Below are 17,664 nucleotides of genomic sequence, written 5' to 3' on the forward strand. Positions count from 1 at the left end.
GAGATTGCTGCAGAAGGTATACGAATTGCGTTGATATACAGAGCACAAGGGAGCCAAAGTCAAGGCCTCCGTGGCGCAATCGGCTAGCGCGTTCGGCTGTTAACCGAAAGGTTGGTGGTTCGAGCCCACCCCGGGGGCGAAATCGTTCTAACCGGCACCGAGGTGAGGACGTACGTCAACTTTGTTAGAGATACACAGCTAGTGTGACAATTTGGCTGCGTTTGAGTGATGCCACAGAGCCTTATACACATTCAGCCAAGTGACACTGTAGGTAAAAACATGGCCCTACACAGACGTTCTGCGGTTTTCCTTTTTATTCGTCATGTGTGACACTGCAGTAGAGGGACGCCCGCTACAAAAGACGTATTCTTTACATTCAATTTCAGCATACACGTCGCGAGTGCCATATGACAGGCCTGTCTCTCGATGTCGATTTGTATTTGGTGTGTCTTAAGTGTCGGTCTGCAGTAGGCCGCTGTTGGCCGAGCGACGTGCAGTCGCCTTACATGAAGCCCCATGGGCAACGCCAGTGCCACTGTGGACAACAGCGCACTGTAGCCAGAGAGAGGAGCCGAAAGGCGCATTTCGCAGTCGAGGCCACGCTATCCCACAAGCTGTGCACTAGGTCAGGATTGTGCAGACCGCAAACTTTTGGTGGGCCGACGCTCGTCGTCGATCGTAAGGGCGAAACATTCAAGAGATTTGGAAAACGGCAATGTGGACACCCCCAGCAGCAGCTGTGTGCCAAATCCGATATCTGGTCGAGGGCTGCAAGATTCAGTATGATGAAGTAACAATTTGGGGATAGCTCACAAACGCTAAGATGCCGCCTTCTTAGCTCAGTGGTAGAGCACTGGTCTCGTAAACCAGGGGTCGTGAGTTCGAACCTCACAGAAGGCATTCATTTCTTAAACCTTCCTGCAAGGAGCGGAGCTATCTCGAGCAGCATCTAACACATGGCAGTACACTGAATGAAAGGGATGTTCTACAACCTATGACAAGTATTCTACTGCCTCAGAGGTTTTCTGAATGCATAGGCAGAACATTGGTTTGTATGCATTTTGTAGTATAATGTCATGCTTGGCTGATGTCATTCGTTTACGAGCCTCGCTACAGTGTGCATGCACGTTATCCATGTGAAGAGGCGTAAGCAAATGCTACCATTCTGCGAGATTGCTGGCAGAAGGTATACGAATTGCGTTGATATACAGAGCACAAGGGAGCCAAAGTCAAGGCCTCCGTGGCGCAATCGGCTAGCGCGTTCGGCTGTTAACCGAAAGGTTGGTGGTTCGAGCCCACCCGGGGGCGAAATCGTTCTAACCGGCACCGAGGTGAGGACGTACGTCAACTTTGTTAGAGATACACAGCTAGTGTGACAATTTGGCTGCGTTTGAGTGATGCCACAGAGCCTTATACACATTCAGCCAAGTGACACTGTAGGTAAAAACATGGCCCTACACAGACGTTCTGCGGTTTTCCTTTTTATTCGTCATGTGTGACACTGCAGTAGAGGGACGCCCGCTACAAAAGACGTATTCTTTACATTCAATTTCAGCATACACGTCGCGAGTGCCATATGACAGGGCCTGTCTCTCGATGTCGATTTGTATTTGGTGTGTCTTAAGTGTCGGTCTGCAGTAGGCCGCTGTTGGCCGAGCGACGTGCAGTCGCCTTACATGAAGCCCCATGGGCAACGCCAGTGCCACTGTGGACAACAGCGCACTGTAGCCAGAGAGAGGAGCCGAAAGGCGCATTTCGCAGTCGAGCCACGCTATCCCACAAGCTGTGCACTAGGTCAGGATTGTGCAGACCGCAAACTTTTGGTGGGCCGACGCTCGTCGTCGATCGTAAGGGCGAAACATTCAAGAGATTTGGAAAACGGCAATGTGGACACCCCCAGCAGCAGCTGTGTGCCAAATCCGATATCTGGTCGAGGGCTGCAAGATTCAGTATGATGAAGTAACAATTTGGGGATAGCTCACAAACGCTAAGATGCCGCCTTCTTAGCTCAGTGGTAGAGCACTGGTCTCGTAAACCAGGGGTCGTGAGTTCGAACCTCACAGAAGGCATTCATTTCTTAAACCTTCCTGCAAGGAGCGGAGCTATCTCGAGCAGCATCTAACACATGGCAGTACACTGAATGAAAGGGATGTTCTACAACCTATGACAAGTATTCTACTGGCCTCAGAGGTTTTCTGAATGCATAGGCAGAACATTGGTTTGTATGCATTTTGTAGTATAATGTCATGCTTGGCGATGTCATTCGTTTACGAGCCTCGCTACAGTGTGCATGCACGTTATCCATGTGAAGAGGCGTAAGCAAATGCTACCATTCTGCGAGATTGCTGCAGAAGGTATACGAATTGCGTTGATATACAGAGCACAAGGGAGCCAAAGTCAAGGCCTCCGTGGCGCAATCGGCTAGCGCGTTCGGCTGTTAACCGAAAGGTTGGTGGTTCGAGCCCACCCGGGGGCGAAATCGTTCTAACCGGCACCGAGGTGAGGACGTACGTCAACTTTGTTAGAGATACACAGCTAGTGTGACAATTTGGCTGCGTTTGAGTGATGCCACAGAGCCTTATACACATTCAGCCAAGTGGACACTGTAGGTAAAAACATGGCCCTACACAGACGTTCTGCGGTTTTCCTTTTTATTCGTCATGTGTGACACTGCAGTAGAGGGACGCCCGCTACAAAAGACGTATTCTTTACATTCAATTTCAGCATACACGTCGCGAGTGCCATATGACAGGGCCTGTCTCTCGATGTCGATTTGTATTTGGTGTGTCTTAAGTGTCGGTCTGCAGTAGGCCGCTGTTGGCCGAGCGACGTGCAGTCGCCTTACATGAAGCCCCATGGGCAACGCCAGTGCCACTGTGGACAACAGCGCACTGTAGCCAGAGAGAGGAGCCGAAAGGCGCATTTCGCAGTCGAGCCACGCTATCCCACAAGCTGTGCACTAGGTCAGGATTGTGCAGACCGCAAACTTTAGGTGGGCCGACGCTCGTGGTCGATCGTAAGGGCGAAACATTCAAGAGATTTGGAAAACGGCAATGTGGACACCCCCAGCAGCAGCTGTGTGCCAAATCCGATATCTGGTCGAGGCTGCAAGATTCAGTATGATGAAGTAACAATTTGGGGATAGCTCACAAACGCTAAGATGCCGCCTTCTTAGCTCAGTGGTAGAGCACTGGTCTCGTAAACCAGGGGTCGTGAGTTCGAACCTCACAGAAGGCATTCATTTCTTAAACCTTCCTGCAAGGAGCGGAGCTATCTCGAGCAGCATCTAACCACATGGCAGTACACTGAATGAAAGGGATGTTCTACAACCTATGACAAGTATTCTACTGGCCTCAGAGGTTTTCTGAATGCATAGGCAGAACATTGGTTTGTATGCATTTTGTAGTATAATGTCATGCTTGGCGATGTCATTCGTTTACGAGCCTCGCTACAGTGTGCATGCACGTTATCCATGTGAAGAGGCGTAAGCAAATGCTACCATTCTGCGAGATTGCTGCTGAAGGTATACGAATTGCGTTGATATACAGAGCACAAGGGAGCCAAAGTCAAGGCCTCCGTGGCGCAATCGGCTAGCGCGTTCGGCTGTTAACCGAAAGGTTGGTGGTTCGAGCCCACCCGGGGGCGAAATCGTTCTAACCGGCACCGAGGTGAGGACGTACGTCAACTTTGTTAGAGATACACAGCTAGTGTGACAATTTGGCTGCGTTTGAGTGATGCCACAGAGCCTTATACACATTCAGCCAAGTGACACTGTAGGTAAAAACATGGCCCTACACAGACGTTCTGCGGTTTTCCTTTTTATTCGTCATGTGTGACACTGCAGTAGAGGGACGCCCGCTACAAAAGACGTATTCTTTACATTCAATTTCAGCATACACGTCGCGAGTGCCATATGACAGGGCCTGTCTCTCGATGTCGATTTGTATTTGGTGTGTCTTAAGTGTCGGTCTGCAGTAGGCCGCTGTTGGCCGAGCGACGTGCAGTCGCCTTACATGAAGCCCCATGGGCAACGCCAGTGCCACTGTGGACAACAGCGCACTGTAGCCAGAGAGAGGAGCCGAAAGGCGCATTTCGCAGTCGAGCCACGCTATCCCACAAGCTGTGCACTAGGTCAGGATTGTGCAGACCGCAAACTTTTGGTGGGCCGACGCTCGTCGTCGATCGTAAGGGCGAAACATTCAAGAGATTTGGAAAACGGCAATGTGGACACCCCCAGCAGCAGCTGTGTGCCAAATCCGATATCTGGTCGAGGGCTGCAAGATTCAGTATGATGAAGTAACAATTTGGGGATAGCTCACAAACGCTAAGATGCCGCCTTCTTAGCTCAGTGGTAGAGCACTGGTCTCGTAAACCAGGGGTCGTGAGTTCGAACCTCACAGAAGGCATTCATTTCTTAAACCTTCCTGCAAGGAGCGGAGCTATCTCGAGCAGCATCTAACACATGGCAGTACACTGAATGAAAGGGATGTTCTACAACCTATGACAAGTATTCTACTGGCCTCAGAGGTTTTCTGAATGCATAGGCAGAACATTGGTTTGTATGCATTTTGTAGTATAATGTCATGCTTGGCGATGTCATTCGTTTACGAGCCTCGCTACAGTGTGCATGCACGTTATCCATGTGAAGAGGCGTAAGCAAATGCTACCATTCTGCGAGATTGCTGCAGAAGGTATACGAATTGCGTTGATATACAGAGCACAAGGGAGCCAAAGTCAAGGCCTCCGTGGCGCAATCGGCTAGCGCGTTCGGCTGTTAACCGAAAGGTTGGTGGTTCGAGCCCACCCGGGGGCGAAATCGTTCTAACCGGCACCGAGGTGAGGACGTACGTCAACTTTGTTAGAGATACACAGCTAGTGTGACAATTTGGCTGCGTTTGAGTGATGCCACAGAGCCTTATACACATTCAGCCAAGTGACACTGTAGGTAAAAACATGGCCCTACACAGACGTTCTGCGGTTTTCCTTTTTATTCGTCATGTGTGACACTGCAGTAGAGGGACGCCCGCTACAAAAGACGTATTCTTTACATTCAATTTCAGCATACACGTCGCGAGTGCCATATGACAGGGCCTGTCTCTCGATGTCGATTTGTATTTGGTGTGTCTTAAGTGTCGGTCTGCAGTAGGCCGCTGTTGGCCGAGCGACGTGCAGTCGCCTTACATGAAGCCCCATGGGCAACGCCAGTGCCACTGTGGACAACAGCGCACTGTAGCCAGAGAGAGGAGCCGAAAGGCGCATTTCGCAGTCGAGCCACGCTATCCCACAAGCTGTGCACTAGGTCAGGATTGTGCAGACCGCAAACTTTTGGTGGGCCGACGCTCGTCGTCGATCGTAAGGGCGAAACATTCAAGAGATTTGGAAAACGGCAATGTGGACACCCCCAGCAGCAGCTGTGTGCCAAATCCGATATCTGGTCGAGGGCTGCAAGATTCAGTATGATGAAGTAACAATTTGGGGATAGCTCACAAACGCTAAGATGCCGCCTTCTTAGCTCAGTGGTAGAGCACTGGTCTCGTAAACCAGGGGTCGTGAGTTCGAACCTCACAGAAGGCATTCATTTCTTAAACCTTCCTGCAAGGAGCGGAGCTATCTCGAGCAGCATCTAACACATGGCAGTACACTGAATGAAAGGGATGTTCTACAACCTATGACAAGTATTCTACTGGCCTCAGAGGTTTTCTGAATGCATAGGCAGAACATTGGTTTGTATGCATTTTGTAGTATAATGTCATGCTTGGCGATGTCATTCGTTTACGAGCCTCGCTACAGTGTGCATGCACGTTATCCATGTGAAGAGGCGTAAGCAAATGCTACCATTCTGCGAGATTGCTGCAGAAGGTATACGAATTGCGTTGATATACAGAGCACAAGGGAGCCAAAGTCAAGGCCTCCGTGGCGCAATCGGCTAGCGCGTTCGGCTGTTAACCGAAAGGTTGGTGGTTCGAGCCCACCCGGGGGCGAAATCGTTCTAACCGGCACCGAGGTGAGGACGTACGTCAACTTTGTTAGAGATACACAGCTAGTGTGACAATTTGGCTGCGTTTGAGTGATGCCACAGAGCCTTATACACATTCAGCCAAGTGACACTGTAGGTAAAAACATGGCCCTACACAGACGTTCTGCGGTTTTCCTTTTTATTCGTCATGTGTGACACTGCAGTAGAGGGACGCCCGCTACAAAAGACGTATTCTTTACATTCAATTTCAGCATACACGTCGCGAGTGCCATATGACAGGGCCTGTCTCTCGATGTCGATTTGTATTTGGTGTGTCTTAAGTGTCGGTCTGCAGTAGGCCGCTGTTGGCCGAGCGACGTGCAGTCGCCTTACATGAAGCCCCATGGGCAACGCCAGTGCCACTGTGGACAACAGCGCACTGTAGCCAGAGAGAGGAGCCGAAAGGCGCATTTCGCAGTCGAGCCACGCTATCCCACAAGCTGTGCACTAGGTCAGGATTGTGCAGACCGCAAACTTTTGGTGGGCCGACGTTCGTCGTCGATCGTAAGGGCGAAACATTCAAGAGATTTGGAAAACGGCAATGTGGACACCCCCAGCAGCAGCTGTGTGCCAAATCCGATATCTGGTCGAGGGCTGCAAGATTCAGTATGATGAAGTAACAATTTGGGGATAGCTCACAAACGCTAAGATGCCGCCTTCTTAGCTCAGTGGTAGAGCACTGGTCTCGTAAACCAGGGGTCGTGAGTTCGAACCTCACAGAAGGCATTCATTTCTTAAACCTTCCTGCAAGGAGCGGAGCTATCTCGAGCAGCATCTAACACATGGCAGTACACTGAATGAAAGGGATGTTCTACAACCTATGACAAGTATTCTACTGGCCTCAGAGGTTTTCTGAATGCATAGGCAGAACATTGGTTTGTATGCATTTTGTAGTATAATGTCATGCTTGGCGATGTCATTCGTTTACGAGCCTCGCTACAGTGTGCATGCACGTTATCCATGTGAAGAGGCGTAAGCAAATGCTACCATTCTGCGAGATTGCTGCAGAAGGTATACGAATTGCGTTGATATACAGAGCACAAGGGAGCCAAAGTCAAGGCCTCCGTGGCGCAATCGGCTAGCGCGTTCGGCTGTTAACCGAAAGGTTGGTGGTTCGAGCCCACCCGGGGGCGAAATCGTTCTAACCGGCACCGAGGTGAGGACGTACGTCAACTTTGTTAGAGATACACAGCTAGTGTGACAATTTGGCTGCGTTTGAGTGATGCCACAGAGCCTTATACACATTCAGCCAAGTGACACTGTAGGTAAAAACATGGCCCTACACAGACGTTCTGCGGTTTTCCTTTTTATTCGTCATGTGTGACACTGCAGTAGAGGGACGCCCGCTACAAAAGACGTATTCTTTACATTCAATTTCAGCATACACGTCGCGAGTGCCATATGACAGGGCCTGTCTCTCGATGTCGATTTGTATTTGGTGTGTCTTAAGTGTCGGTCTGCAGTAGGCCGCTGTTGGCCGAGCGACGTGCAGTCGCCTTACATGAAGCCCCATGGGCAACGCCAGTGCCACTGTGGACAACAGCGCACTGTAGCCAGAGAGAGGAGCCGAAAGGCGCATTTCGCAGTCGAGCCACGCTATCCCACAAGCTGTGCACTAGGTCAGGATTGTGCAGACCGCAAACTTTTGGTGGGCCGACGCTCGTCGTCGATCGTAAGGGCGAAACATTCAAGAGATTTGGAAAACGGCAATGTGGACACCCCCAGCAGCAGCTGTGTGCCAAATCCGATATCTGGTCGAGGGCTGCAAGATTCAGTATGATGAAGTAACAATTTGGGGATAGCTCACAAACGCTAAGATGCCGCCTTCTTAGCTCAGTGGTAGAGCACTGGTCTCGTAAACCAGGGGTCGTGAGTTCGAACCTCACAGAAGGCATTCATTTCTTAAACCTTCCTGCAAGGAGCGGAGCTATCTCGAGCAGCATCTAACACATGGCAGTACACTGAATGAAAGGGATGTTCTACAACCTATGACAAGTATTCTACTGGCCTCAGAGGTTTTCTGAATGCATAGGCAGAACATTGGTTTGTATGCATTTTGTAGTATAATGTCATGCTTGGCGATGTCATTCGTTTACGAGCCTCGCTACAGTGTGCATGCACGTTATCCATGTGAAGAGGCGTAAGCAAATGCTACCATTCTGCGAGATTGCTGCAGAAGGTATACGAATTGCGTTGATATACAGAGCACAAGGGAGCCAAAGTCAAGGCCTCCGTGGCGCAATCGGCTAGCGCGTTCGGCTGTTAACCGAAAGGTTGGTGGTTCGAGCCCACCCGGGGGCGAAATCGTTCTAACCGGCACCGAGGTGAGGACGTACGTCAACTTTGTTAGAGATACACAGCTAGTGTGACAATTTGGCTGCGTTTGAGTGATGCCACAGAGCCTTATACACATTCAGCCAAGTGACACTGTAGGTAAAAACATGGCCCTACACAGACGTTCTGCGGTTTTCCTTTTTATTCGTCATGTGTGACACTGCAGTAGAGGGACGCCCGCTACAAAAGACGTATTCTTTACATTCAATTTCAGCATACACGTCGCGAGTGCCATATGACAGGGCCTGTCTCTCGATGTCGATTTGTATTTGGTGTGTCTTAAGTGTCGGTCTGCAGTAGGCCGCTGTTGGCCGAGCGACGTGCAGTCGCCTTACATGAAGCCCCATGGGCAACGCCAGTGCCACTGTGGACAACAGCGCACTGTAGCCAGAGAGAGGAGCCGAAAGGCGCATTTCGCAGTCGAGCCACGCTATCCCACAAGCTGTGCACTAGGTCAGGATTGTGCAGACCGCAAACTTTTGGTGGGCCGACGCTCGTCGTCGATCGTAAGGGCGAAACATTCAAGAGATTTGGAAAACGGCAATGTGGACACCCCCAGCAGCAGCTGTGTGCCAAATCCGATATCTGGTCGAGGGCTGCAAGATTCAGTATGATGAAGTAACAATTTGGGGATAGCTCACAAACGCTAAGATGCCGCCTTCTTAGCTCAGTGGTAGAGCACTGGTCTCGTAAACCAGGGGTCGTGAGTTCGAACCTCACAGAAGGCATTCATTTCTTAAACCTTCCTGCAAGGAGCGGAGCTATCTCGAGCAGCATCTAACACATGGCAGTACACTGAATGAAAGGGATGTTCTACAACCTATGACAAGTATTCTACTGGCCTCAGAGGTTTTCTGAATGCATAGGCAGAACATTGGTTTGTATGCATTTTGTAGTATAATGTCATGCTTGGCGATGTCATTCGTTTACGAGCCTCGCTACAGTGTGCATGCACGTTATCCATGTGAAGAGGCGTAAGCAAATGCTACCATTCTGCGAGATTGCTGCAGAAGGTATACGAATTGCGTTGATATACAGAGCACAAGGGAGCCAAAGTCAAGGCCTCCGTGGCGCAATCGGCTAGCGCGTTCGGCTGTTAACCGAAAGGTTGGTGGTTCGAGCCCACCCGGGGGCGAAATCGTTCTAACCGGCACCGAGGTGAGGACGTACGTCAACTTTGTTAGAGATACACAGCTAGTGTGACAATTTGGCTGCGTTTGAGTGATGCCACAGAGCCTTATACACATTCAGCCAAGTGACACTGTAGGTAAAAACATGGCCCTACACAGACGTTCTGCGGTTTTCCTTTTTATTCGTCATGTGTGACACTGCAGTAGAGGGACGCCCGCTACAAAAGACGTATTCTTTACATTCAATTTCAGCATACACGTCGCGAGTGCCATATGACAGGGCCTGTCTCTCGATGTCGATTTGTATTTGGTGTGTCTTAAGTGTCGGTCTGCAGTAGGCCGCTGTTGGCCGAGCGACGTGCAGTCGCCTTACATGAAGCCCCATGGGCAACGCCAGTGCCACTGTGGACAACAGCGCACTGTAGCCAGAGAGAGGAGCCGAAAGGCGCATTTCGCAGTCGAGCCACGCTATCCCACAAGCTGTGCACTAGGTCAGGATTGTGCAGACCGCAAACTTTTGGTGGGCCGACGTTCGTCGTCGATCGTAAGGGCGAAACATTCAAGAGATTTGGAAAACGGCAATGTGGACACCCCCAGCAGCAGCTGTGTGCCAAATCCGATATCTGGTCGAGGGCTGCAAGATTCAGTATGATGAAGTAACAATTTGGGGATAGCTCACAAACGCTAAGATGCCGCCTTCTTAGCTCAGTGGTAGAGCACTGGTCTCGTAAACCAGGGGTCGTGAGTTCGAACCTCACAGAAGGCATTCATTTCTTAAACCTTCCTGCAAGGAGCGGAGCTATCTCGAGCAGCATCTAACACATGGCAGTACACTGAATGAAAGGGATGTTCTACAACCTATGACAAGTATTCTACTGGCCTCAGAGGTTTTCTGAATGCATAGGCAGAACATTGGTTTGTATGCATTTTGTAGTATAATGTCATGCTTGGCGATGTCATTCGTTTACGAGCCTCGCTACAGTGTGCATGCACGTTATCCATGTGAAGAGGCGTAAGCAAATGCTACCATTCTGCGAGATTGCTGCAGAAGGTATACGAATTGCGTTGATATACAGAGCACAAGGGAGCCAAAGTCAAGGCCTCCGTGGCGCAATCGGCTAGCGCGTTCGGCTGTTAACCGAAAGGTTGGTGGTTCGAGCCCACCCGGGGGCGAAATCGTTCTAACCGGCACCGAGGTGAGGACGTACGTCAACTTTGTTAGAGATACACAGCTAGTGTGACAATTTGGCTGCGTTTGAGTGATGCCACAGAGCCTTATACACATTCAGCCAAGTGACACTGTAGGTAAAAACATGGCCCTACACAGACGTTCTGCGGTTTTCCTTTTTATTCGTCATGTGTGACACTGCAGTAGAGGGACGCCCGCTACAAAAGACGTATTCTTTACATTCAATTTCAGCATACACGTCGCGAGTGCCATATGACAGGGCCTGTCTCTCGATGTCGATTTGTATTTGGTGTGTCTTAAGTGTCGGTCTGCAGTAGGCCGCTGTTGGCCGAGCGACGTGCAGTCGCCTTACATGAAGCCCCATGGGCAACGCCAGTGCCACTGTGGACAACAGCGCACTGTAGCCAGAGAGAGGAGCCGAAAGGCGCATTTCGCAGTCGAGCCACGCTATCCCACAAGCTGTGCACTAGGTCAGGATTGTGCAGACCGCAAACTTTTGGTGGGCCGACGCTCGTCGTCGATCGTAAGGGCGAAACATTCAAGAGATTTGGAAAACGGCAATGTGGACACCCCCAGCAGCAGCTGTGTGCCAAATCCGATATCTGGTCGAGGGCTGCAAGATTCAGTATGATGAAGTAACAATTTGGGGATAGCTCACAAACGCTAAGATGCCCGCCTTCTTAGCTCAGTGGTAGAGCACTGGTCTCGTAAACCAGGGGTCGTGAGTTCGAACCTCACAGAAGGCATTCATTTCTTAAACCTTCCTGCAAGGAGCGGAGCTATCTCGAGCAGCATCTAACACATGGCAGTACACTGAATGAAAGGGATGTTCTACAACCTATGACAAGTATTCTACTGGCCTCAGAGGTTTTCTGAATGCATAGGCAGAACATTGGTTTGTATGCATTTTGTAGTATAATGTCATGCTTGGCGATGTCATTCGTTTACGAGCCTCGCTACAGTGTGCATGCACGTTATCCATGTGAAGAGGCGTAAGCAAATGCTACCATTCTGCGAGATTGCTGCAGAAGGTATACGAATTGCGTTGATATACAGAGCACAAGGGAGCCAAAGTCAAGGCCTCCGTGGCGCAATCGGCTAGCGCGTTCGGCTGTTAACCGAAAGGTTGGTGGTTCGAGCCCACCCGGGGGCGAAATCGTTCTAACCGGCACCGAGGTGAGGACGTACGTCAACTTTGTTAGAGATACACAGCTAGTGTGACAATTTGGCTGCGTTTGAGTGATGCCACAGAGCCTTATACACATTCAGCCAAGTGACACTGTAGGTAAAAACATGGCCCTACACAGACGTTCTGCGGTTTTCCTTTTTATTCGTCATGTGTGACACTGCAGTAGAGGGACGCCCGCTACAAAAGACGTATTCTTTACATTCAATTTCAGCATACACGTCGCGAGTGCCATATGACAGGGCCTGTCTCTCGATGTCGATTTGTATTTGGTGTGTCTTAAGTGTCGGTCTGCAGTAGGCCGCTGTTGGCCGAGCGACGTGCAGTCGCCTTACATGAAGCCCCATGGGCAACGCCAGTGCCACTGTGGACAACAGCGCACTGTAGCCAGAGAGAGGAGCCGAAAGGCGCATTTCGCAGTCGAGCCACGCTATCCCACAAGCTGTGCACTAGGTCAGGATTGTGCAGACCGCAAACTTTTGGTGGGCCGACGCTCGTCGTCGATCGTAAGGGCGAAACATTCAAGAGATTTGGAAAACGGCAATGTGGACACCCCCAGCAGCAGCTGTGTGCCAAATCCGATATCTGGTCGAGGGCTGCAAGATTCAGTATGATGAAGTAACAATTTGGGGATAGCTCACAAACGCTAAGATGCCGCCTTCTTAGCTCAGTGGTAGAGCACTGGTCTCGTAAACCAGGGGTCGTGAGTTCGAACCTCACAGAAGGCATTCATTTCTTAAACCTTCCTGCAAGGAGCGGAGCTATCTCGAGCAGCATCTAACACATGGCAGTACACTGAATGAAAGGGATGTTCTACAACCTATGACAAGTATTCTACTGGCCTCAGAGGTTTTCTGAATGCATAGGCAGAACATTGGTTTGTATGCATTTTGTAGTATAATGTCATGCTTGGCGATGTCATTCGTTTACGAGCCTCGCTACAGTGTGCATGCACGTTATCCATGTGAAGAGGCGTAAGCAAATGCTACCATTCTGCGAGATTGCTGCAGAAGGTATACGAATTGCGTTGATATACAGAGCACAAGGGAGCCAAAGTCAAGGCCTCCGTGGCGCAATCGGCTAGCGCGTTCGGCTGTTAACCGAAAGGTTGGTGGTTCGAGCCCACCCGGGGGCGAAATCGTTCTAACCGGCACCGAGGTGAGGACGTACGTCAACTTTGTTAGAGATACACAGCTAGTGTGACAATTTGGCTGCGTTTGAGTGATGCCACAGAGCCTTATACACATTCAGCCAAGTGACACTGTAGGTAAAAACATGGCCCTACACAGACGTTCTGCGGTTTTCCTTTTTATTCGTCATGTGTGACACTGCAGTAGAGGGACGCCCGCTACAAAAGACGTATTCTTTACATTCAATTTCAGCATACACGTCGCGAGTGCCATATGACAGGGCCTGTCTCTCGATGTCGATTTGTATTTGGTGTGTCTTAAGTGTCGGTCTGCAGTAGGCCGCTGTTGGCCGAGCGACGTGCAGTCGCCTTACATGAAGCCCCATGGGCAACGCCAGTGCCACTGTGGACAACAGCGCACTGTAGCCAGAGAGAGGAGCCGAAAGGCGCATTTCGCAGTCGAGCCACGCTATCCCACAAGCTGTGCACTAGGTCAGGATTGTGCAGACCGCAAACTTTTGGTGGGCCGACGCTCGTCGTCGATCGTAAGGGCGAAACATTCAAGAGATTTGGAAAACGGCAATGTGGACACCCCCAGCAGCAGCTGTGTGCCAAATCCGATATCTGGTCGAGGGCTGCAAGATTCAGTATGATGAAGTAACAATTTGGGGATAGCTCACAAACGCTAAGATGCCGCCTTCTTAGCTCAGTGGTAGAGCACTGGTCTCGTAAACCAGGGGTCGTGAGTTCGAACCTCACAGAAGGCATTCATTTCTTAAACCTTCCTGCAAGGAGCGGAGCTATCTCGAGCAGCATCTAACACATGGCAGTACACTGAATGAAAGGGATGTTCTACAACCTATGACAAGTATTCTACTGGCCTCAGAGGTTTTCTGAATGCATAGGCAGAACATTGGTTTGTATGCATTTTGTAGTATAATGTCATGCTTGGCGATGTCATTCGTTTACGAGCCTCGCTACAGTGTGCATGCACGTTATCCATGTGAAGAGGCGTAAGCAAATGCTACCATTCTGCGAGATTGCTGCAGAAGGTATACGAATTGCGTTGATATACAGAGCACAAGGGAGCCAAAGTCAAGGCCTCCGTGGCGCAATCGGCTAGCGCGTTCGGCTGTTAACCGAAAGGTTGGTGGTTCGAGCCCACCCGGGGGCGAAATCGTTCTAACCGGCACCGAGGTGAGGACGTACGTCAACTTTGTTAGAGATACACAGCTAGTGTGACAATTTGGCTGCGTTTGAGTGATGCCACAGAGCCTTATACACATTCAGCCAAGTGACACTGTAGGTAAAAACATGGCCCTACACAGACGTTCTGCGGTTTTCCTTTTTATTCGTCATGTGTGACACTGCAGTAGAGGGACGCCCGCTACAAAAGACGTATTCTTTACATTCAATTTCAGCATACACGTCGCGAGTGCCATATGACAGGGCCTGTCTCTCGATGTCGATTTGTATTTGGTGTGTCTTAAGTGTCGGTCTGCAGTAGGCCGCTGTTGGCCGAGCGACGTGCAGTCGCCTTACATGAAGCCCCATGGGCAACGCCAGTGCCACTGTGGACAACAGCGCACTGTAGCCAGAGAGAGGAGCCGAAAGGCGCATTTCGCAGTCGAGCCACGCTATCCCACAAGCTGTGCACTAGGTCAGGATTGTGCAGACCGCAAACTTTTGGTGGGCCGACGCTCGTCGTCGATCGTAAGGGCGAAACATTCAAGAGATTTGGAAAACGGCAATGTGGACACCCCCAGCAGCAGCTGTGTGCCAAATCCGATATCTGGTCGAGGGCTGCAAGATTCAGTATGATGAAGTAACAATTTGGGGATAGCTCACAAACGCTAAGATGCCGCCTTCTTAGCTCAGTGGTAGAGCACTGGTCTCGTAAACCAGGGGTCGTGAGTTCGAACCTCACAGAAGGCATTCATTTCTTAAACCTTCCTGCAAGGAGCGGAGCTATCTCGAGCAGCATCTAACACATGGCAGTACACTGAATGAAAGGGATGTTCTACAACCTATGACAAGTATTCTACTGGCCTCAGAGGTTTTCTGAATGCATAGGCAGAACATTGGTTTGTATGCATTTTGTAGTATAATGTCATGCTTGGCGATGTCATTCGTTTACGAGCCTCGCTACAGTGTGCATGCACGTTATCCATGTGAAGAGGCGTAAGCAAATGCTACCATTCTGCGAGATTGCTGCAGAAGGTATACGAATTGCGTTGATATACAGAGCACAAGGGAGCCAAAGTCAAGGCCTCCGTGGCGCAATCGGCTAGCGCGTTCGGCTGTTAACCGAAAGGTTGGTGGTTCGAGCCCACCCGGGGGCGAAATCGTTCTAACCGGCACCGAGGTGAGGACGTACGTCAACTTTGTTAGAGATACACAGCTAGTGTGACAATTTGGCTGCGTTTGAGTGATGCCACAGAGCCTTATACACATTCAGCCAAGTGACACTGTAGGTAAAAACATGGCCCTACACAGACGTTCTGCGGTTTTCCTTTTTATTCGTCATGTGTGACACTGCAGTAGAGGGACGCCCGCTACAAAAGACGTATTCTTTACTTTCAATTTCAGCATACACGTCGCGAGTGCCATATGACAGGGCCTGTCTCTCGATGTCGATTTGTATTTGGTGTGTCTTAAGTGTCGGTCTGCAGTAGGCCGCTGTTGGCCGAGCGACGTGCAGTCGCCTTACATGAAGCCCCATGGGCAACGCCAGTGCCACTGTGGACAACAGCGCACTGTAGCCAGAGAGAGGAGCCGAAAGGCGCATTTCGCAGTCGAGCCACGCTATCCCACAAGCTGTGCACTAGGTCAGGATTGTGCAGACCGCAAACTTTTGGTGGGCCGACGCTCGTCGTCGATCGTAAGGGCGAAACATTCAAGAGATTTGGAAAACGGCAATGTGGACACCCCCAGCAGCAGCTGTGTGCCAAATCCGATATCTGGTCGAGGGCTGCAAGATTCAGTATGATGAAGTAACAATTTGGGGATAGCTCACAAACGCTAAGATGCCGCCTTCTTAGCTCAGTGGTAGAGCACTGGTCTCGTAAACCAGGGGTCGTGAGTTCGAACCTCACAGAAGGCATTCATTTCTTAAACCTTCCTGCAAGGAGCGGAGCTATCTCGAGCAGCATCTAACACATGGCAGTACACTGAATGAAAGGGATGTTCTACAACCTATGACAAGTATTCTACTGGCCTCAGAGGTTTTCTGAATGCATAGGCAGAACATTGGTTTGTATGCATTTTGTAGTATAATGTCATGCTTGGCGATGTCATTCGTTTACGAGCCTCGCTACAGTGTGCATGCACGTTATCCATGTGAAGAGGCGTAAGCAAATGCTACCATTCTGCGAGATTGCTGCAGAAGGTATACGAATTGCGTTGATATACAGAGCACAAGGGAGCCAAAGTCAAGGCCTCCGTGGCGCAATCGGCTAGCGCGTTCGGCTGTTAACCGAAAGGTTGGTGGTTCGAGCCCACCCGGGGGCGAAATCGTTCTAACCGGCACCGAGGTGAGGACGTACGTCAACTTTGTTAGAGATACACAGCTAGTGTGACAATTTGGCTGCGTTTGAGTGATGCCACAGAGCCTTATACACATTCAGCCAAGTGACACTGTAGGTAAAAACATGGCCCTACACAGACGTTCTGCGGTTTTCCTTTTTATTCGTCATGTGTGACACTGCAGTAGAGGGACGCCCGCTACAAAAGACGTATTCTTTACATTCAATTTCAGCATACACGTCGCGAGTGCCATATGACAGGGCCTGTCTCTCGATGTCGATTTGTATTTGGTGTGTCTTAAGTGTCGGTCTGCAGTAGGCCGCTGTTGGCCGAGCGACGTGCAGTCGCCTTACATGAAGCCCCATGGGCAACGCCAGTGCCACTGTGGACAACAGCGCACTGTAGCCAGAGAGAGGAGCCGAAAGGCGCATTTCGCAGTCGAGCCACGCTATCCCACAAGCTGTGCACTAGGTCAGGATTGTGCAGACCGCAAACTTTTGGTGGGCCGACGCTCGTCGTCGATCGTAAGGGCGAAACATTCAAGAGATTTGGAAAACGGCAATGTGGACACCCCCAGCAGCAGCTGTGTGCCAAATCCGATATCTGGTCGAGGGCTGCAAGATTCAGTATGATGAAGTAACAATTTGGGGATAGCTCACAAACGCTAAGATGCCGCCTTCTTAGCTCAGTGGTAGAGCACTGGTCTCGTAAACCAGGGGTCGTGAGTTCGAACCTCACAGAAGGCATTCATTTCTTAAACCTTCCTGCAAGGAGCGGAGCTATCTCGAGCAGCATCTAACACATGGCAGTACACTGAATGAAAGGGATGTTCTACAACCTATGACAAGTATTCTACTGGCCTCAGAGGTTTTCTGAATGCATAGGCAGAACATTGGTTTGTATGCATTTTGTAGTATAATGTCATGCTTGGCGATGTCATTCGTTTACGAGCCTCGCTACAGTGTGCATGCACGTTATCCATGTGAAGAGGCGTAAGCAAATGCTACCATTCTGCGAGATTGCTGCAGAAGGTATACGAATTGCGTTGATATACAGAGCACAAGGGAGCCAAAGTCAAGGCCTCCGTGGCGCAATCGGCTAGCGCGTTCGGCTGTTAACCGAAAGGTTGGTGGTTCGAGCCCACCCGGGGGCGAA

At 50.4% G+C, this 17,664-nt stretch overlaps 31 non-coding genes across 31 annotated transcripts; all 31 read left to right on the plus strand.

Moving 5' to 3' along the window:
* The first annotated feature begins 64 nt into the window (after positions 1-64).
* Trnan-guu (transfer RNA asparagine (anticodon GUU)) lies at positions 65-139 on the plus strand. The gene has a single exon. It is a non-coding gene; the product is annotated as a tRNA-Asn (tRNA).
* A 689-nt stretch (positions 140-828) lies between these two features.
* On the plus strand, positions 829-900 carry Trnat-cgu (transfer RNA threonine (anticodon CGU)). Its single transcript has one exon. It is a non-coding gene; the product is annotated as a tRNA-Thr (tRNA).
* A 334-nt stretch (positions 901-1,234) lies between these two features.
* On the plus strand, positions 1,235-1,308 carry Trnan-guu (transfer RNA asparagine (anticodon GUU)). The gene has a single exon. It is a non-coding gene; the product is annotated as a tRNA-Asn (tRNA).
* Positions 1,309-1,997: 689 nt separating this feature from the next.
* Trnat-cgu (transfer RNA threonine (anticodon CGU)) lies at positions 1,998-2,069 on the plus strand. Its single transcript has one exon. It is a non-coding gene; the product is annotated as a tRNA-Thr (tRNA).
* A 333-nt stretch (positions 2,070-2,402) lies between these two features.
* On the plus strand, positions 2,403-2,476 carry Trnan-guu (transfer RNA asparagine (anticodon GUU)). Its single transcript has one exon. It is a non-coding gene; the product is annotated as a tRNA-Asn (tRNA).
* A 689-nt stretch (positions 2,477-3,165) lies between these two features.
* Trnat-cgu (transfer RNA threonine (anticodon CGU)) lies at positions 3,166-3,237 on the plus strand. Its single transcript has one exon. It is a non-coding gene; the product is annotated as a tRNA-Thr (tRNA).
* A 334-nt stretch (positions 3,238-3,571) lies between these two features.
* On the plus strand, positions 3,572-3,645 carry Trnan-guu (transfer RNA asparagine (anticodon GUU)). The gene has a single exon. It is a non-coding gene; the product is annotated as a tRNA-Asn (tRNA).
* A 689-nt stretch (positions 3,646-4,334) lies between these two features.
* Trnat-cgu (transfer RNA threonine (anticodon CGU)) lies at positions 4,335-4,406 on the plus strand. The gene has a single exon. It is a non-coding gene; the product is annotated as a tRNA-Thr (tRNA).
* Positions 4,407-4,739: 333 nt separating this feature from the next.
* Positions 4,740-4,813, plus strand: Trnan-guu (transfer RNA asparagine (anticodon GUU)). Its single transcript has one exon. It is a non-coding gene; the product is annotated as a tRNA-Asn (tRNA).
* A 689-nt stretch (positions 4,814-5,502) lies between these two features.
* On the plus strand, positions 5,503-5,574 carry Trnat-cgu (transfer RNA threonine (anticodon CGU)). The gene has a single exon. It is a non-coding gene; the product is annotated as a tRNA-Thr (tRNA).
* Positions 5,575-5,907: 333 nt separating this feature from the next.
* Positions 5,908-5,981, plus strand: Trnan-guu (transfer RNA asparagine (anticodon GUU)). Its single transcript has one exon. It is a non-coding gene; the product is annotated as a tRNA-Asn (tRNA).
* Positions 5,982-6,670: 689 nt separating this feature from the next.
* Positions 6,671-6,742, plus strand: Trnat-cgu (transfer RNA threonine (anticodon CGU)). Its single transcript has one exon. It is a non-coding gene; the product is annotated as a tRNA-Thr (tRNA).
* Positions 6,743-7,075: 333 nt separating this feature from the next.
* Positions 7,076-7,149, plus strand: Trnan-guu (transfer RNA asparagine (anticodon GUU)). Its single transcript has one exon. It is a non-coding gene; the product is annotated as a tRNA-Asn (tRNA).
* A 689-nt stretch (positions 7,150-7,838) lies between these two features.
* Trnat-cgu (transfer RNA threonine (anticodon CGU)) lies at positions 7,839-7,910 on the plus strand. The gene has a single exon. It is a non-coding gene; the product is annotated as a tRNA-Thr (tRNA).
* Positions 7,911-8,243: 333 nt separating this feature from the next.
* On the plus strand, positions 8,244-8,317 carry Trnan-guu (transfer RNA asparagine (anticodon GUU)). The gene has a single exon. It is a non-coding gene; the product is annotated as a tRNA-Asn (tRNA).
* Positions 8,318-9,006: 689 nt separating this feature from the next.
* Positions 9,007-9,078, plus strand: Trnat-cgu (transfer RNA threonine (anticodon CGU)). The gene has a single exon. It is a non-coding gene; the product is annotated as a tRNA-Thr (tRNA).
* A 333-nt stretch (positions 9,079-9,411) lies between these two features.
* Positions 9,412-9,485, plus strand: Trnan-guu (transfer RNA asparagine (anticodon GUU)). Its single transcript has one exon. It is a non-coding gene; the product is annotated as a tRNA-Asn (tRNA).
* Positions 9,486-10,174: 689 nt separating this feature from the next.
* Trnat-cgu (transfer RNA threonine (anticodon CGU)) lies at positions 10,175-10,246 on the plus strand. Its single transcript has one exon. It is a non-coding gene; the product is annotated as a tRNA-Thr (tRNA).
* A 333-nt stretch (positions 10,247-10,579) lies between these two features.
* On the plus strand, positions 10,580-10,653 carry Trnan-guu (transfer RNA asparagine (anticodon GUU)). The gene has a single exon. It is a non-coding gene; the product is annotated as a tRNA-Asn (tRNA).
* A 690-nt stretch (positions 10,654-11,343) lies between these two features.
* Positions 11,344-11,415, plus strand: Trnat-cgu (transfer RNA threonine (anticodon CGU)). The gene has a single exon. It is a non-coding gene; the product is annotated as a tRNA-Thr (tRNA).
* A 333-nt stretch (positions 11,416-11,748) lies between these two features.
* Positions 11,749-11,822, plus strand: Trnan-guu (transfer RNA asparagine (anticodon GUU)). Its single transcript has one exon. It is a non-coding gene; the product is annotated as a tRNA-Asn (tRNA).
* A 689-nt stretch (positions 11,823-12,511) lies between these two features.
* Positions 12,512-12,583, plus strand: Trnat-cgu (transfer RNA threonine (anticodon CGU)). The gene has a single exon. It is a non-coding gene; the product is annotated as a tRNA-Thr (tRNA).
* Positions 12,584-12,916: 333 nt separating this feature from the next.
* On the plus strand, positions 12,917-12,990 carry Trnan-guu (transfer RNA asparagine (anticodon GUU)). The gene has a single exon. It is a non-coding gene; the product is annotated as a tRNA-Asn (tRNA).
* A 689-nt stretch (positions 12,991-13,679) lies between these two features.
* Positions 13,680-13,751, plus strand: Trnat-cgu (transfer RNA threonine (anticodon CGU)). The gene has a single exon. It is a non-coding gene; the product is annotated as a tRNA-Thr (tRNA).
* Positions 13,752-14,084: 333 nt separating this feature from the next.
* On the plus strand, positions 14,085-14,158 carry Trnan-guu (transfer RNA asparagine (anticodon GUU)). Its single transcript has one exon. It is a non-coding gene; the product is annotated as a tRNA-Asn (tRNA).
* Positions 14,159-14,847: 689 nt separating this feature from the next.
* On the plus strand, positions 14,848-14,919 carry Trnat-cgu (transfer RNA threonine (anticodon CGU)). Its single transcript has one exon. It is a non-coding gene; the product is annotated as a tRNA-Thr (tRNA).
* A 333-nt stretch (positions 14,920-15,252) lies between these two features.
* Positions 15,253-15,326, plus strand: Trnan-guu (transfer RNA asparagine (anticodon GUU)). Its single transcript has one exon. It is a non-coding gene; the product is annotated as a tRNA-Asn (tRNA).
* Positions 15,327-16,015: 689 nt separating this feature from the next.
* Positions 16,016-16,087, plus strand: Trnat-cgu (transfer RNA threonine (anticodon CGU)). The gene has a single exon. It is a non-coding gene; the product is annotated as a tRNA-Thr (tRNA).
* Positions 16,088-16,420: 333 nt separating this feature from the next.
* Trnan-guu (transfer RNA asparagine (anticodon GUU)) lies at positions 16,421-16,494 on the plus strand. Its single transcript has one exon. It is a non-coding gene; the product is annotated as a tRNA-Asn (tRNA).
* A 689-nt stretch (positions 16,495-17,183) lies between these two features.
* Trnat-cgu (transfer RNA threonine (anticodon CGU)) lies at positions 17,184-17,255 on the plus strand. The gene has a single exon. It is a non-coding gene; the product is annotated as a tRNA-Thr (tRNA).
* A 333-nt stretch (positions 17,256-17,588) lies between these two features.
* On the plus strand, positions 17,589-17,662 carry Trnan-guu (transfer RNA asparagine (anticodon GUU)). The gene has a single exon. It is a non-coding gene; the product is annotated as a tRNA-Asn (tRNA).
* The last annotated feature ends 2 nt before the right edge of the window (positions 17,663-17,664 follow it).

This window comes from Schistocerca serialis, unplaced genomic scaffold, assembly GCF_023864345.2.
Source record: "Schistocerca serialis cubense isolate TAMUIC-IGC-003099 unplaced genomic scaffold, iqSchSeri2.2 HiC_scaffold_253, whole genome shotgun sequence".
Lineage (NCBI taxonomy): Eukaryota > Metazoa > Arthropoda > Insecta > Orthoptera > Acrididae > Schistocerca > Schistocerca serialis.